The 14,528-nt window shown below is 32.6% G+C and overlaps 1 protein-coding gene and 1 long non-coding RNA gene across 6 annotated transcripts in view; one reads left to right on the forward strand and one right to left on the reverse strand.

Moving 5' to 3' along the window:
* The window catches only part of LOC137720638 (putative LRR receptor-like serine/threonine-protein kinase At3g47570), a 52,924-nt gene extending 38,918 nt beyond the window's left edge, over nucleotides 1–14,006 (reverse strand). Inside the window, exon 1 of one of the 2 annotated variants that reach the window (XM_088695878.1) lies at nucleotides 13,125–14,006. The gene's annotated coding sequence lies outside the window, so the exon portion shown is untranslated. Of the gene's footprint in view, nucleotides 1–12,962 lie in introns of both variants that reach the window. The other variant, XM_088695884.1, reaches the window with a different exon arrangement.
* Nucleotides 1–14,528, forward strand: part of LOC148699084 (uncharacterized) — a 108,189-nt gene that overhangs the window by 44,615 nt on the left and 49,046 nt on the right. The window lies entirely within an intron of this gene.

Below are 14,528 nucleotides of genomic sequence, written 5' to 3' on the forward strand. Positions count from 1 at the left end.
TTTATTTATTTGGAATCGTTGATTACAAGTGTTTAAATATGTACGATATTAGATTTTGCATGAAACAATATATTTTGAAGAATATGAGTTTGATAGTTTATTGTTATGGTAAAAGAACTAAAACAAACATAAGCAAAAACTAAAACTAAAAAGCTAAAAAGAAAAAATCGAAAAGAGGGGTTCGGTACGAAGATAGCGATTCATTCTTGACACCGTTGCTAAAAGTCTAGCGACTATTCTGGTGCACAATCGGTAGTTAGGTACTGATCGTATCCCTTTATGTTTCATTTATTTATTTGGAATCGTTGATTACAAGTGTTTAAATATGTAAGATGATAGATTTTGTATGAAAAAATATATGTTGAAGAATATGAGTTCGATAGTCTGTTGTTATGGTAAGAGAACCAAAAAAAATATAAGCAAAAAATAAAAACTAAAAAGCTAAAAAGAAAAAATTGAAAAGAGGGGTTCGGTACGAACCTAGCGATTCTTTCCCGAAACTGTTGCTAACATTCTAGCGACAGTTATGGTGGACAATCGGCAGCTAAGTACTGATCGTACCCTTGTCTGTTTCATTCATTGATTTGGAATCGTTGATTACAAGTGTTTCAATATGTACGATAATAGATTTTGCATGAAAAAATATATTTTGAAGAATATGAGTTCGATAGTTTATTGTTATGGTAAAAGAACTAAAACAAACATAAGCAAAAAACAAAAACTAAAAAGCTACAAAAAAAAATCGAAAAGAGGGGTTCAGTACGAACCTAGCGATTCTTTCTTGGAACCGTTGCTAACACTCTAGCGACTGTTCTGGTGGATAATCGGTAGTTAGGTACTGATCTTATCCCTTTCTCTTTCATTTATTTATTTAGAATCGTTGATTACAAGTGTTTAAATATGTACGATAATAGATTTTGCATGAAAAAATATATTTTGAAGAATCTGAGTTCTATAGTTTGTTGTTATAGTAAGAGAACTAAAACAAACATAAGCAAAAAACAAAAACTAAAAAGCTAAAAAGAAAAAATCGAAAAGAGGGGTTCCGTACGAAGCTAGCGATTCAATCTTGACACCGTTGCTAACACTCTAGCGACAGTTCTGGTGGACAATCGGTAAGTAGGTACTGATCATATCCTTTTCTGTTTCGTTTATTTATTTGGAATCGTTGATTACAAGTGTTTAAATATGTACGATAATAGATTTTGCATGAAAAAATATATTTTGAAGAATATGAGTTCTATAGTTTGTTGTTATAGTAAGAGAACTAAAAAAAACATAAGCAAAAAACAAAAACTAAAAAGCTAAAAAGAAAAAATCGAAAAGAGGGGTTCGGTACCAAGCTAGTGATTCATTAGTGAAACTGTTGCTAACACGCTAGCGACAGTTATGGTTCACAATCGGTAGTTAGGTACTGATCGTATTCTTTTCTGTTTCATTTATTAATTTGGAATCGTTGATTACAAGTGTTTTAATATGTACTATGATAGACTTTGTATGAAAAAAATATATTTTGAGGAATATGAGTTCGATAGTTTGTTGTTATGGTAAGAGAACTAAAACAAACATAAGCAAAAAACAAAAACTAAAAAGCGAAAAAGAGGGGTTCGGTACGAAGCGAGTGATTTGTACCCGTAACTATTGCTAACATTCTAGCGACAGTTCTGGTGGACAATCGGTAGCTAAAGTACTGATCGTACCCTTTTCTGTTTCATTTATTTATTTGGAATCGTTGATTACAAGTGTTCAAATATGTCCGATAATAGATTTTGCATGAAAAAATATATTTTGAAGAATATGAGTTTGATAGTTTATTGTTATGGTAAAAGAACTAAAACAAACATAAGCAAAAAACAAAAACTAAAAAGATAAAAAGAAAAAATCGAAACGAGGGGTTCATAACGAATCTAGCGATTCATTCTTGACACCGTTGCTAACATTCTAGCGACTGTTATGGTGAACAATCGGTAGTTAGGTACTGATCGTATCCTTTTCTGTTTTATTTATTTATTTGGAATCGTTGATTACAAGTGTTTAAATACGTGCGATGATAGATTTTGTATGAAAAAAATTTATTTTGAAGAATATGAGTTCGATAGTTTGTTGTGATGGTAAGAGAACTAAAACAAACATAAGCAAAAAACAAAAACTAAAAAGCTAAAAAGCTAAACAGAAACTGTTGCTAACATTCTAGCGACAGTTTTGCTGGACAATCCGCAACTAAGTACTGATCGTACCCTTATTTGTTTCATTCATTGATTTGGAATCGTTGATTACAAGTGTTTACATCTGTACGATAATAAATTTTGCATGAAAAAATATATTTTGAAGAATATGAGTTCGATAGTTTATTGTTATGGTAAAAAAACTAAAACAAACATAAGCAAAAAACAAAAACTAAAAAGCTACAAAAAAAAATCGAAAAGAGGGGTTCGCTACAAATGTAGCGATTCTTTCTTAAAACCGTTGCTAACACGCTAGCGACTGTTCTTGTGGACAATCGGTAGTTGGGTACTGATCGTACCCCTTTCTGTTTCGTTTATTTATTTGGAATTGTTGATTACAAGTGTTTAAATATGTACGATGATAGATTTTGTATGAAAAAATATATTTTGAAGAATATGAGTTCGATAGTCTGTTGTTATGCAAAGAGAACCAAAACAAATATAAGCAAAAAACAGAAACTAAAAAGCTAAAAAGAAAAAATTGAAAAAGGGGTTCGGTACGAATCTAGCGATTCTTTCTCGAAACTGTTGCTAACATTCTAGCGACTGTTTTGGTGGACAATCAACAGCTAAGTACTGATTGTACCCTTTTCTGTTCCATTTATTTATTTGGAACCGTTGATTACAAGTGTTTAAATATGTACGATAATTGATTTTGCATGAAAAAATATATTTTGAAGAATATGAGTTCGATAGTTTATTGTTATGGTAAAAGAACCAAAACAAACATAAGCAAAAAACAAAAACTAAAAAGCTACAAATAAAAAATCGAAAAGAGGGGTTCGGTAGGAAATAAGCGACTCATTCATGAAACCGTTACTAACACGCTAGCGACTGTTCTGGTGGACAATCGGTAGTTAGGTACTGATCGTATCCCTTTCTGTTTCATTTCTTTATATGGAATCGTTGATTACAAGTGTTTAAATATGTACGATGATAGATTTTGTATGAAAAAATATATTTTGAAGAATATGAGTTCGATAGTCTGTTGTTATGGTAAGAGGACTAAAACAAATATAAGCAAAAAACAAAATCTAAAAAGCTAAAAAGAAAAAATCGAAAAGAGGAGTTTGGTACGAATCTAGCGATTCATTCTTGAAACCGTTGCTAACATTCTAGCAACAATGTTGGTGGACAATCGGCCGCTAAGTACTGATCGTATCCTTTTCTGTTTCGTTTATTTATTTGGAATCGTTGATTACAAGTGTTTAAATATGTACGATGATAGATTTTGTATGAAAAAATATATTTTGAAGAATATGAGTTCGATAGTCTGTTGTTATGGTAAGAGAACCAAAACAAATATAAGCAAAAAACAAAATCTAAAAAGCTAAAAAGAAAAAATTGAAAAAGGGGTTCGGTACGAATCTAGCGATTCTTTCTCGAAACTGTTGCTAACATTCTAGCGACTGTTTTGGTGCACAATCGACAGCTAAGTACTGATTGTACCCTTTTCTGTTCCATTTATTTTTTTGGAACCGTTGATTACAAGTGTTTAAATATGTACGATAATTGATTTTGCATGAAAAAATATATTTTGAAGAATACGAGTTCGATAGTTTATTGTTACGGTAAAAGAACCAAAACAAACATAAGCAAAAAACAAAAACTAAAAAGCTACAAATAAAAAATTGAAAAGAGGGGTTCGGTAGGACATAAGCGATTCATTCATGAAACCGTTGCTAACACGCTAGCGACTGTTCTGTTGGACAATCGGTAGTTAGGTACTGATCGTAGCCCTTTCTGTTTCATTTCTTTATATGGAATCGTTGATTACAAGTGTTTAAATATGTACGATGATTGATTTTGTATTAAAAAATATATTTTCAAGAATATGAGTTCGATAGTTTGTAGTTATGGTGAGAGAACTAAAACAAACATAAGCAAAAAACAGAAACTAAAAAGCTAAAAAGAAAAAACAGAAAAGAGGGGTTCGGTACGAAAGTAGCGATTCTTATTCAAACTGTTGCGAACACACTAGCGACAGTTCTGGTGGACAATCGGTAGATAAGTACTGATCGTACCCTTTTCTGTTTCATTTATTTATTTGGAATCGTTGATTACAAGTGTTCAAATATGTACGATGATAGATTTTGTATGAAAAAATATATTTTGAAGAAGATGAGTTCGATAGTCTGTTGTTATGGTAAGAGAACTAAAACAAATACAAGCAAAAAACAAAAACCAAAAAGCTAAAAGGAAAAAATTGAAAAGTGGGGTTCGGTGCGAACCTAGCGATTCTTTCTCGAAACTGTTGCTAACACGCTAGCAACAGTTTTGGTGGACAATCGGCAGCTAAGTAATGATCGTACCCTTTTCTGTTTCATTTATTTATTTGGAATCGTTGATTACAAGTGTTTAAATATGTACGATAATAGATTTTGCATGAAAAAATATATTTTGAAGAATATGAGCCGATAGTTTATTGTTATGGTAAAAGAACTAAAACAAACATAAGCAAAAAACAAAAACTAAAAAGCTAAAAAGAAAAAATCGAATAGAGGGGTTTGGTAGGAAGCTAGCGATTCATGCTAGGAACTGTTGCTAACACGCTAGCGACAGTTCTTGAGGACAATCGGAAGTTAGGTACTGATTCTATCCTTTTCTGTTTCATTTATTTATTTGGAATCGTTGATTACAAGTGTTTAAATATGTACGATGATAGATTTTTTATGAAAAAATATATTTTGAAGAATATGAGTTCGATAGTCTGTTGTTATGGTAAGAGAACTAAAACAAATATAAGCAAAAAACAAAATCTAAAAAGCTAAAAAGAAAAAATCGAAAAGAGGGGTTCGGTACGAATCTAGCGATTCATTCTTGAAACCGTTGCTAACATTCTAGCAACAATTTTGGTGGACAATCGGCCGCTAAGTACTGATCGTACCCTTTTCTGTTTCATTTATTGATTTGGAATCGTTGATTACAAGTGTTTAAATCAGTACGATGATAGATTTTGCATGAAAAAATATATTTTGAAGAATATGAGTTCGATAGTCTGTTGTTATGGTAAGAGAACCAAAACAAATATAAGCAAAAAACAAAAACTAAAAACCTAAAAAGAAAAAACAGAAAAGAGGGGTTCGGTGCGAAAGTAGGGATTCATGCTTGAAACTGTTGCTACCACGCTAGCGACAGTTCTGGTGGACAATCGGTATATAAGTACTGATCGTACCCTTTTCTGTTTCATTTATTTATTTTGAATCGTTGATTACAAGTGTTTAAATATGTACGATGATAGATTTTGTATTAAAAAATATATTTTCAAGAATATGAGCTCGATAGTTTGTTGTTATGGTGAGAGAACTAAAACAAACATAGGCAAAAAACAAAAACTAAAAAGCTAAAACGAAAAAACAGAAAAGAGGGGTTCGGTACGAAAGTAGCGATTTATATTTGAAACTGTTGCTAACACGCTAGCGACAGTTCTGGCGGACAATCGGTAGATAAGTACTGATCGTACCCTTTTCTGTTTCATTTATTTATTTGGAATTGTTGATTACAAGTGTTCAAATATGTACGATGATAGATTTTGTATGAAAAAATATATTTTGAAGAACATGAGTTCGATAGTCTGTTGTTATGGTAAGAGAACTAAAACAAATACAAGCAAAAAACAAAAACTAAAAAGCTAAAAGGAAAAAATTGAAAAGTGGGGTTCGGTGCGAACCTAGCGATTCTTTCTCGAAACTGTTGCTAACATTGTAGCTACAGTTTTGGTGGACAATCGGGAGCTAAGTACTGATCGTACCCTTTTTTGTTTCATTTATTTATTTGGAATCGTTGATTACAAGTGTTTAAATATGTACGATAATAGATTTTGCATGAAAAAATATATTTTGAAGAATATGAGCCGATAGTTTATTGTTATGGTAAAAGAACTAAAACAAACATAAGCAAAAAACAAAAACTAAAAAGCTAAAAAGAAAAAATCGAATAGAGGGGTTCGGTAGGAAGCTAGCCATTCATGCTTGGAACTGTTGCTAACACGCTAGCGGCAGTTCTTGAGGACAATCGGAAGTTAGGTACTGATTCTATCCTTTTCTGTTTCATTTATTTATTTGGAATCGTTGATTACAAGTGTTTAAATATGTACGATGATAGATTTTGTATGAAAAAATATATTTTGAAGAATATGAGTTCGATAGTCTGTTGTTATGGTAAGAGAACCAAAACAAATATAAGCAAAAAACAAAATCTAAAAAGCTAAAAAGAAAAAATTGAAAAAGGGGTTCGGTACGAATCTAGCGATTCTTTCTCGAAACTGTTGCTAACATTCTAGCGACTGTTTTGGTGCACAATCGACAGCTAAGTACTGATTGTACCCTTTTCTGTTCCATTTATTTATTTAGAACCGTTGATTACAAGTGTTTAAATATGTACGATAACTGATTTTGCATGAAAAAATATATTTTGAAGAATATGAGTTCGATAGTTTATTGTTACGGTAAAAGAACCAAAACAAACATAAGCAAAAAACAAAAACTAAAAAGCTACAAATAAAAAATCGAAAAGAGGGGTTCGGTAGGAAATAAGCGATTCATTCTTGAAACGGTTGCTAACACGCTAGCGACTGTTCTGGTGGACAATCGGTAGTTAGGTACTGATCGTATCCCTTTCTGTTTCATTTCTTTATATGGAATCGTTGATTACAAGTGTTTAAATATGTACGATGATAGATTTTGTATTAAAAAATATATTTTCAAGAATATGAGTTTGATAGTTTGTAGTTATGGTGAGAGAACTAAAACAAACAAAAGCAAAAAACAGAAACTAAAAAGCTAAAAAGTAAAAACAGAAAAGAGGGGTTCGGTACGAAAGTAGCGATTCTTTAATCAAACTGTTGCTAACACACTACCGACAGTTCTGGTGGACAATCGGTAGATAAGTACTGATCGTACCCTTTTCTGTTTCATTTATTTATTTGGAATCGTTGATTACAAGTGTTCAAATATGTACGATGATAGATTTTGTATGAAAAAATATATTTTGAAGAACATGAGTTCGATAGTCTGTTGTTATGGTAAGAGAACTAAAACAAATATAAGCAAAAAACAAAAACTAAAAAGCTAAAAGGAAAAATTTGAAAAGAGGGGTTCGGTGCGAACCTAGCGATTCTTTCTCGAAACTGTTGCTAACACGCTAGCAACAGTTTTGGTGGACAATCGGCAGCTAAGTACTGATCGTACCCTTTTCTGTTTCATTTATTTATTTGGAATCCTTGATTACAAGTGTTTAGATATGTACGATAATAGATTTTGCATGAAAAATTATATTTTGAAGAATATGAGCCGATAGTTTATTATTATGGTAAAAGAACTAAAACAAACATAAGCAAAAAACAAAAACTAAAAAGCTAAAAAGAAAAAATCGAATAGAGGGGTTCGGTACGAAGCTAGCGATTCATTTTTAAAACCGTTGCTAACACGCTAGCGACTGTTCTGGTGGACAATCGGTAGTTAGGTACTGATCGTATCCCTTTCTGTTTCATTTATTTATTTGGAATCGTTGATTACAAGTGTTTAAATATGTACGATGATAGATTTTGCATGAAAAAATATGTTTTGAAGAATATGAGTTCGATAGTCTGTTGTTATGGTAAGAGAACCAAAACAAATATAAGCAAAAATTAGAAAGTAAAAAGCTAAAAAGAAAAAATTGAAAAGAGGGGTTCGGTACGAACCTAGCGATTCTTTCTCGAAACTGTTGCTAACATTCTAGCGATAGTTTTGGTGGACAATCCGCAGCTAAGTACTGATCGTAACCTTTTCTGTTTCATTTATTGATTTGGAATCGTTGATTACAAGTGTTTAAATATGTACGATAATTGATTTTGCATGAAAATATATATTTTGAATAATATGAGTTCGATAGTTTATTGTTATGGTAAAAGAACTAAAACAAACATAACCAAAAAACAAAAACTAAAAAGCTACAAAGAAAAAATCGAAAAGAGGGGTTCGGTACGAAGCTAGCGATTCATTTTTGAAACCGTTGCTAACACGCTAGCGACTGTTTTTGGGGACAATCGGTAGTTAGGTACTGATCGTATACCTTTCTGTTTGATTTATTTATTTGGAATCGTTGATTACAATTGTTTAAATATGTACGATAATTGATTTTGCATGAAAAAATATATTTTGAAGAATATGAGTTCGATAGTTTATTGTTACGGTAAAAGAACCAAAACAAACATAAGCAAAAAACAAAAACTAAAAAGCTACAAATAAAAAATCGAAAAGAGGGCTTCGGTAGGAAATAAGCGATTCATTCTTGAAACCGTTGCTAACACGCTAGCGACTGTTCTGGTGGACAATCGGTAGTTAGATACTGATCGTATCCCTTTCTGTTTCATTTATTTATTTGGAATCGTTGATTACAAGTGTTTAAATATGTACGATGATAGATTTTGTATGAAAAAATATGTTTTGAAGAATATGAGTTCGATAGTCTGCTGTTATGGTAAGAGAACCAAAACAAATATAAGCAAAAAACAGAAACTAAAAATCTAAAAATAAAAAATTGAAAAGAAGGGTTCGGTACGAACCTAGCGATTCTTTCTCGAAACTGTTGGTAACATTCTAGTGACAATTTTGGTGGACAATCCGCAGCTAAGTACTGATCGTACCCTTTTCTGTTTCATTTAATGATTTGGAATCGTTGATTACAAGTGTTTAAAAAGGTACGATAATTGATTTTGTATGAAAATATATATTTTGAATTATATGAGTTCGATAGCTTATTGTTATGGTAAAAGAACTAAAACAAACATAACCAAAAAACAAAAACTAAAAAGCTACAAAGAAAAAATCGAAAAGAGGGTTCGGTACGAAGGTAGCGATTCATTCTTTAAAACCGTTGCTAACACGCTAGCGACTGTTCTGGTGGACAATCGGTAGTTAGGTACTGATCGTATCCATTTCTGTTTCATTTATTTATTTGGAGTCGTTGATTACAAGTGTTTAAATATGTACGATGATAGATTTTGTATGAAAAAATATATTTTGAAGAATATGAGTTCGATAGTCTGTACGCAACTCTACGAGGGTCGAGTCTTTGCGAGTTCTTCCCAAACAAAGCAAAGCGAACCCCTTCCGGGTCTTGGTCGGGAAGATGCGGATAAAACGCCAATAGCCTGATGTTAGCTTCTACGGAATAAGCTTTAAAGAAGAGAGCTATGGTAAGAGAACCAAAACAAATATCAGCAAAAAACAAAAACTAAAAAGCTAAAAAGAAAAAATTGAAAAGAGAGGTTCGGTACGAACCTAGCGATTCTTTCTCGAAACTGTTGCTAACATTCTAGCGACAGTTTTGGTGGACAATCGATAGCTAAGTACTGATCGTACCCTTTTCTGTTTGATTTATTTATTTGGAATCGTTGATTACAAGTGTTTAAATATGTACGATAATTGATTTTGCATGAAAAAATATATTTTCAAGAATATGAGTTCGATAGTTTATTGTTATCGTAAAAGAACTAAAACAAACATAAACAAAAAACAAAAACTAAAAATCTACAAAGAAAAAATCGAAAAGAAGGGTTCCGTACGAAGCTAGCGATTCATTCTTGAAACCGTTGCTAACACGCTAGCGACTGTTCTGGTGGACAATCGGTAGTTAGGTACTGATCGTATCCCTTTCTGTTTCATTTATTTATTTGGAGTCGTTGATTACAAGTGTTTAAATATGTACGATGATAGATTTTGTATGAAAAAATATATTTTGAAGAATATGAGTTCGATAGTCTGTTGTTATGGTAAGAGAACCAAAACAAATATCAGCAAAAAACAAAAACTAAAAAGCTAAAAAGAAAAAATTGAAAAGAGAGGTTCGGTACGAGCCTAGCGATTCTTTCTCGAAACCGTTGCCAACATTCTAGCGACAGTTTTGGTGGACAATCGACAGCTAAGTACTGATCGTACCCTTTTCTGTTTCATTTATTTATTTGGAATCGTTGATTACAAATGTTTAAATATGCACGATAATTGATTTTGCATGAAAATATATATTTTGAAGAATATGAGTTCGATAGTTTATTGTTATGGTAAAAGAACTAAAACAAACATAAGCAAAAAACAAAAACTAAAAAGCTAAAAAGAAAAAATCGAAAAGAGGGGTTCGGTACGAAGCTAGCGATTCATTCTTGAAGCCGTTGCTAACACGCTAGCGACTGTTCTGGTGGACAATCGGTAGTTAGGTACTGATCGTATCCCTTTCTGTTTCATTTATTTATTTGGAATCGTTGATTACAAGTGTTTAAATATGTACGATGATAGATTTTGCATGAAAAAATATGTTTTGAAGAATATGAGTTCGATAGTCTGTTGTTATGGTAAGAGAACCAAAACAAATATAAGCAAAAAATAGAAAGTAAAAAGCTAAAAAGAAAAAATTGAAAAGAGGGGTTCGGTACGAACCTAGCGATTCTTTCTCGAAACTGTTGCTAACATTCTAGCGATAGTTTTGGTGGACAATTCGCAGCTAAGTACTGATCGTAACCTTTTCTGTTTCATTTATTGATTTGGAATCGTTGATTACAAGTGTTTAAATATGTACGATAATTGATTTTGCATGAAAATATATATTTTGAATAATATGAGTTCGATAGTTTATTGTTATGGTAAAAGAACTAAAACAAACATAACCAAAAAACAAAAACTAAAAAGCTACAAAGAAAAAATCGAAAAGAGGGGTTCGGTACGAAGATAGCGATTCATTTTTGAAACCGTTGCTAACACACTAGCGACTGTTCTTGTGGACAATCGGTAGTTAGGTACTGATCGTATACCTTTCTGTTTGATTTATTTATTTGGAATTGTTGATTACAAGTGTTTAAATATGTACGATGATAGATTTTGTATGAAAAAATATATTTTGAAGAATATGAGTTCGATAGTCTGTTGTTATGGTAAGAGAACTAAAACAAATATAAGCAAAAAACAGAAACTAAAAAGCTAAAAAGAAAAAATCGAAAAGAGGGGTTCGGTACGAATCTAGCGATTCATTCTTGAAACCGTTGCTAACATTCTAGCGACAATTTTGGTGGACAATCGGTCGCTAAGTACTGATCGTACCCTTTTCTATTTCATTTATTGATTTGGAATCGATGATTACAAGTGTTTAAATCTGTACGATGATAGATTTTGCATGAAAAAATATATTTTGAAGAATATGAGTTCGATAGTTTGTTGTTATGGTAAAAGGACTAAAACAAACATAAGCAAAAAACAAAAACTTAGCAACGGTTTCAAGAATGATTCGCTATCTTCGTACCAAACCCTCCTTTTCGATTTTTTCTTTGTAGCTTTTTAGTTTTTGTTTTTTGCTTATGTTTGTTTTAGTTCTTTTACCATAACAATAAACTATCGAACTCATATTCTTCAAAACATATATTTTCATGCAAAATCAATTATCGTACATATTTAAACACTTGTAATCAACGATTCCAAATCAATAAATGAAACAGAAAAAAGTACGATCAGTACTTAGCTGCGGATTGTCCACCAAAACTGTCGCTAGAATGTTAGTAACAGTTTCGAGAAAGAATCGCTAGGTTCGTACCGAACCCCTCTTTTCAATTTTTTCTTTTTAGCTTTTTAGTTTCTGTTTTTTGCTTATATTTGTTTTGGTTCTCTTACCATAACAACAGTATATCGAACTCATATTCTTCAAAACATATTTTTTCATACAAAATCTATCATCGTACATATTTAAACACTTGTAATCAACGATTCCAAATAAATAAATGAAACAGAAAGGGATACGATCAGTACCTAACTACCGATTGTCCACCAGAAAAGTCAGTAGCGTGTTAGCAACGGTTTCAAGAATGAATCGCTATCTTCGTACCGAACCCCTCTTTTCGATTTTTCCTTTGTAGCTTTTTAGTTTTTGTTTTTTGCTTATGTTTGTTTTAGTTCTTTTACCATAACAATAAACTATCGAACTTATATTCTTCAAAATATATTTTTTCATGCAAAATCAATTATCGTACATATTTAAACACTTGTAATCAACGATTCCAAATCAATAAATGAAACAGAAAAGGGTACGATCAGTACTTAGCTGCGGATTATCCACCAAAACTGTCGCTAGAATGTTAGCAACAGTTTCGAGAAAGAATCGCTAGGTTCGTACCAAACCCCTCTTTTCAATTTTTTCTTTTTAGCTTTTTAGTTTCTGTTTTTTGCTTATATTTGTTTTGGTTCTCTTACCATAACAACAGACTATCGAACTCATATTCTTCAAAACATATTTTTTCATACAAAATCTATCATCGTACATATTTAAACACTTGTGATCAACGATTCCAAATAAATAAATGAAACGGAAAGGGATACGATCAGTACCTAACTACCGATTATCCACCGGAACAGTCGGTAGTGTGTTAGCAACGGTTTTCAAGAACAAATCGCTAGCTTCGTACCGAACCCCTCTTTTCGATTTTTTCTTTTTAGTTTTTGTTTTTTGCTTATGTTTGTTGGTTCTCTTACCATAACAACAAACTATCGAACTCATATTCTTCAAAATATATTTTTTCATGCAAAATCTATCATCGTACAGATTTAAACACTTGTAATCAACGATTCCAAATAAATAAATGAAACAGAAAAAGATACGATCAGTACCTTACTACCGATTGTCCACCAGAACAGTCGCTAGCGTGTTAGCAACGGTTACAAGAAAAATCGCTAGGTTCGTACTTAATCAGGTCGCAAAGAAAGCTCAAATCATCACCACTTCCAAGATGGTTAAAAGAAATAACAAACAACCGAAGCTTGTGTAAATTTTTCAAAGAGGGGACTTCTCCATGCAGTTGGTTTTCGCCTATTTCTAGCTCAAACAGATTTGAGGCATTAGATATTGAAACTGGTATAGTTCCACTAAATTGATTCTTACCAATGGCAAAGGTTTGGAGACTTGGACAGGAATTGCCTAAGTTTGAAGGCAGAGTACCTTGGAGGTTGTTATTAAGTGCCACGGCAAAGGATTCAAGCGAAGAGAGATTGAAAACTGAGGGAGGGATCGTACCAGACAAGTCATTTCCTTCAAATATAAGATAATTTAAATTGGTCAGTCGACCAAAGATATCTGGAATAATGCCACCTAAATTATTAAAACCTGCACCAACATATTCAAGAGATGATATGTTGCTAAAAGAGTAAGGGATGCTTCCTGTATGGTGGTTGTGTGGAATATTGAACTTTATTAGCTTTGACAAGTTTCCAATCTCCTTAGGGATACTACCTTCTAACAAATTGCGGCCAATATTTATGGAGTTGAGTTCAGAGCAACCTGATAAATTAGCGAGAATTTCTCCACTCAATGAATTATTCCACAAATCCAAAAGTTTCAACCTGCGCAGATGGCCAATTTCTGGAGGGATTTCATGGTTGAAGTTGTTGTTTGAGAGATTAAACACTCTGAGGAAACTCAAATTTCCAACATGTGGCGATATGGAGCCTCCAAGTTTCAAAGACCTCAGCGTCAACGTTGTCACCCTCTTGTGGCAGTGACCGCAGGTAACGCCGTGCCATTGACAAAAGTGGATGGTTTCGTTCCATGAAGTCATGACTCCAAAGGGGTCTGTTGTTATCCTAGCCTTGAATTGGAGCAAGGCCAGTTTATCTGTCTCGTTTGATCCTGCGAGGGTCAAACTAAGACATGAGTTAAGAACAATAGCATGCATGCAGAAATTTGAGAAGAAGAGAAGTGGTGAAATGAACTTGTAAATCCCCATGGTATCAGTTTAGTGTGGAACTTTGGTTTGGGTAAGCTGCGTTTGTCTAGCAGCTTGAGCCGAACCCAATTTATAAGAATTCTTGTGACATAAATATAGGGAGGCAATTCACCCTTTATTTATAGCCATTAGATTGAATAAATCAAATGAAAACAATATACATGATTAAACAGGGTGTGTGAGGCTAAAACGAGTGCCTAAATATGTATAGACTACTGGCTAAGAAAGCATTAATCGAATTCCTAGACTAAAATAGTTGACTAGAATAGAGCTAAGATGGATCTCAACATCTTTCATAATCCTAACAGTTTTCTTCGCCCTCTTTCTCACAGCATAATCTTGCATATCAGTGGGGAATAGATTCATACGGAAATCGTCTTTATTTAGATGGTCTGACATGTTATATTGTCACATACATTATCAAACTAGACCAGTGATAGTGTGCCCTCTTCTTTGATATGTGGTCCAAATTGATAGTATTCCAACAAAACAGTACTTGTCTATTCATACTATTCAAATGTATTCGTTTTGACATAAAAACTCTCTTTCAGCTTACACTGTCC

The sequence above is a fragment of the Pyrus communis genome, chromosome 1 (assembly GCF_041283825.1).
Source record: "Pyrus communis isolate YQ-2024b chromosome 1, ASM4128382v1, whole genome shotgun sequence".
NCBI lineage: Eukaryota > Viridiplantae > Streptophyta > Magnoliopsida > Rosales > Rosaceae > Pyrus > Pyrus communis.